Source organism: Solanum lycopersicum, chromosome 7 (genome assembly GCF_036512215.1).
Source record: "Solanum lycopersicum chromosome 7, SLM_r2.1".
In the NCBI taxonomy this organism is placed as follows: Eukaryota; Viridiplantae; Streptophyta; class Magnoliopsida; order Solanales; family Solanaceae; genus Solanum; species Solanum lycopersicum.
The window spans coordinates 47,510,069-47,515,052 of NC_090806.1; positions in this window are offsets into that span (position 1 = coordinate 47,510,069).

A 4,984-nucleotide genomic window follows, 5' to 3' on the forward strand; every position below is an offset into this window, starting at 1 on the left:
TAAACTTTACTGCTTGAAACGACTAAACAGGTCGTTACAATTATGACATTATCTAAATTTATTGTTACCTAATTTAACACTATTGTTACTATTCATGTAAAAAAATTCTGTATAATTATAAATTAAAAAAAACATTTATAAAAATTTAAAGCTATCTAACAAACTAAACTATGGAATATAATTATGTAAACTATACTCATTTAATGTTATTTCATAAAATAAGTATGTCGTATATGAAATTTTCCCAATAAATATAGGGCTAGTTAAATTGTACATTTGATTTGGGCTTTTGTTTATTTCTAAAAATAAGCAGTGGGCTCAACTATGTAGTGGGCTTTTGTTGAATTTATTCTTGATTTATTGGGAAAATTAAGTGTATAAGCAGATATATACTAATTAATTACTTAACATAACTATAGTTTCTCTTAATTACAATTTATGACTTAATTTTAGTCATAATTACATAGCTCAACTTTTTAGTACAACTTTTATATAATTCTTAATTTGTATAATATATTTTGTAACTATTTATATTTTTAATATTTGTAATTGTATAAATTCGTCATTTCAAGTTTATACGAAAATAAGTAAATTATACAGATGTACTCGCAAATTATACAAATGAGACGGCTTAAACTATAGCTACAACCCGTAAATATGCAAACTATAGTTGTGGAACATAAATAAATTTATTATAATGACTATTTGTGAAAGTTTCTCTTATTTGAACACTTCTACATGATCTTTTTAAAAACAAAAATTAAGAGTCAAAAGTATAAATACAAAACTATTTTTTTCACTTTTGATAGATGAAAGGTATATGTGAGTTTCTTTTGTAACGGTAGGAGTATATGTGAGTCATTTATATAATAATAAAGTTATATAATATTTATCAACTCTAAGGAAAAAAATTGGAAGGTATCAACCTATTTTCTTAATTGGCGTGCATAACCCCATACCAATGATTTTATAGATGCCTGTCAGTGCGATTTCAACCATAAGTTATCAAAGGGAATGGGGCCTTTTGTTGACATTGAAACTCATGTCATGTAGTAGAAAGGATTTCGAAGCAGCAATTTGTTATTTTGACATTATGTATCATTGACACCTAACAATATCATCATTTCTTTACCTCTCTGTCTCCACCTCTTCTGCAGGTGATTGCTAACCCTCTTACGTATCCTCTTTTTTCATCATAAATTTTTTATTTCATTTATTTTTACTTTATATTATATTTTTAAAAAAATCTGATATTTCCCATGTTTTGCAATATATTAACAAAATGTACATTTATAAAAATATTATTCATGATGTATATTATTATATATATATTTTTTGGTAAATTTCAGAAATGAGTATTTAATTACTAAAACATATGAATATATATATATATATATATATATATATATATATATATATATATATATATATATATATATATATATATATATATATATATATATATATATATATCATGAATTAAACAATTTCAATAATTTTTTGAAATTTATTTTTTTGGCAAACATCGAAAATGACTAATTTATTAAAAAAAAGGAAAATATAAAAAAATATAAAATTTACGCCAAAAAATCAGAAATATATATTAACCTTAAATTCAACAGTTTCAATAATTTTTTCATAATTTTTTTGCAGTAAATCTCAAAAATGTGTAATTGATTAATAAAAAACAGGAAAAATATATTAAAAAAATATAAAATTTAAAAAAAAACTTTCAATTTAAAGTTACTCTGTTTATATGTGAAATATACTTTTCATATTTTTTCTATTTTCTATTATTCAATTACTCATTTTCGAAATTTACAAAATAATAAAATGTTGAAAAAAATATTAAAATTGTTGAATTTAAGGTTAATATATTTATTTATGAATTTTCGGTGTCAAATTTATATATTTTTTCATATTATTCTTTTTTTTATTAATAAATTACTCATTTTCGGGATTTACCAAAGAAATAAAAATTAAAAAGATTATTGAAATTGCTGAATTTCAGGTTATTATATTTATTTGTGAATTTTTGGGGTTAATTTTTATTATTTTTTCCAAATTTTTCATATTTTTTTTAATCAAGTAATCATTTTCGGGATTTACAAAAAATAAAAAGTTTAAAATATTATTGAATTTAAGGCTAATATATTTATTTGTGAATTTTTGAAATCAATTATACATATTTTTTTCATATTTTCCTTTTTTTTATTAATCAATTACTAATTTTTGAAATTTACCGAAAAAATAAAAATTTAAGCAATTTTTTTTTAAACAGGTAAGGTATTTTATTTAAAAAAGGAGTTGATTTATGAGTCGTATTGAGTGTTTATGGGTCCAAATTTGTTAGGGGCATAATTGATCCCTTTTTATTTTCATATAAATGTCATATAGTAAGGTTAAAACAATTCTATGTGACATTTAAAGAAATAGAAAATAAGTTGGATATGGCCAGCGAACCAACTAACACCCATAAGTAGGGGTGTTCATGGTTCAGTTTGGATCGGTTATTGATTAAACCAAAACCAAACCAATCTAGTCAGTTTTTTAAATTTCTAAAATCAAATTAATCCAAAAAAAAAAAATAACCATCGGTTTGTTTATTGCCTGTTTGGTTCGATTTGGTTCAGTTGTTCTGGTTTATTAAGTTTGAATGTAATATTTTTTTTGAGGATATACGTATCTCAATAGACACAAATACCAAGTACATGAACAATCTACAGAAAAACTAATGTCGGTTCAGTCAAGCAATTAAGCAATGATAAAGTTATCATTAGATGAACAAAGTGATTCATTTAAGAGAAGATGTGACAATTTATTGAAATATAGTAAGTAAAAATTAAAATGAATTTTGATAGACTTGGATTTGAGATTTTTTATACCATGGCTAATGTGTTGGGCTTGAAAAATGGTAAAGTTAAGCACTTAAGTTCATTAAGATTTAACCAAATATTTTTAATTTATTTATGAATAATATATAAATAATTATGAAATATATATATCTAATTTAATGGTTCGGTTTAATTAGTTTTGCAGTTGTTATTTAGTAAAACCAAAACCAAACCAAATAGTAACGATTTTCAAAATTTAAAAATCAAACCTAACCAAACTAAACCATATATCGATTTTTTTAATCGTTACTCATCAAGAACTTAGTTTCTCAATCTTTATGGATGAATTTGATAATCCAAAACATGATTGACGTGTGGGTGAACGAACCTATCACTTTTAAAACTTACATACCTCGATTTGGTGAATCAAATCCTCAGAGAAAGAACTTGTTTATTCTTCCTTTTCTCCTCTTTTCTTGTTCTTGAAATCCTCTCAAAATCCTTGCCGCAAATTAGGATTGTATAACTGAATCAAATAATATTTGAGCGCAAAATATTACTAGAAATTGCTTAATCTGATGGGGTAAGGAAAAGACCGGAATACCACTCACTAATACGGGTACTTTCCTTAATTAGACGAGATAACTTCAAACGAGCATATCTACCTCATACGAGCTCGAAATTTAGTAAAATCGATGGAGTTGGAAATACGATTAAAAGATCTTTCATTTTGTAACTTATGGGCAACTTAAGTCATCATAAACTGACGATTATGTTTGTTTGTAATTGATCAAAATTCACAACAGAAGCATAACTTCTAAAATTTTGGATTTGACTCTTTCCAAATTAGTTCTTTCTAAACTATCTCTTTCAAATACCAAGGTGTTACACTATCATGTGTAACATTCTGGAAAATTAGTAAAACTAAGCTAGAGACTAATGTGTAAGCTTCTAGCCTAGTTGAGATTTAATGTAAAGGTTAGAGTCGTAAAATGACCAACCAAGAGTCCTATCAGGAGTACCTTGAGACAACCCAAAAAGTTGTCAAAAGGCAGCCTACCCACGAAGGGCATCCACGATCCGTGGATAGACCCACGCCTCATAGATGGTGGTCGTGTGGCAAGGATGGACCTTCCCTTATTTTCTTAGCCTCAAACATCATCCACGTTTGACCAGAATGGTCCGTGGATCCACCCACGATTAATGGGTGACGGCAGTTTTTGGTCGTTAGTCATTTAAGTAAGGGTTAAGGGAGGGGTTTAGTATTAATTAATTAATTAAGTAGGATCGTTTAATATTAATTGGACTACCTATATAAACCTAATATACTCCTAAACTATCGCAATTAATTCATTCTTTCAAGAACCCAAAATAAACTCCTTACCTCCCAAATATTTCTCCCACTGAAACCTCCAGTGGAGAAGAAGAAGAAGTTGAAGCCTTAGGTTTACAAACTCATCTTTTCTACCTAAATTCCTGATTAATATTCAACTAAGGTATGGTAGTCTCTGATTCATGGTCAGTTTTCATCCACGAAATCCTAAAACTCATAATTTGAAAGTATATTAGTCTCCAAAATCTAGGTTTTTCACTCCAAGTCATGGATTCTTTCTAAAAATATTTTCAATAATTTAAGTATCTTATATTATGATTGAAGTTTTGTTTTATGGTAATTATATGATAAAATCTCCCATGGAGCCATGAATTCCCCATAACCCTAATTAATGACATGCGATTTGAGTGAACTGTAGTAACTGTGAAATTGTACTTATAATAGTTTTAGTTAATTGAATCATGTAACCATCTATATCTAATGAATAAATTCTAGATTGATTGGTTGAAAGATATATAGTCTTAGAAGGGCAAAACTTGAGTAGTAGCTATGTGAATCAGACTTGTGTGTATACAATAGCAACAACAACAACAACGACAACCAAAAATGCATTAACAACAACAACAAAAGAAATAACAATAACAGCAACAAAAGCAACAACAAACAACAATAACAACAACAAAAACAACAACAACGACAACAACAATAATAAAAACAACAACAACAACAAACACAACAACAACAACAAAAATAACCGCCACAACAACAATAAAAAAGAATAACATCAACAACAACAACTACAATAACAACAACAACA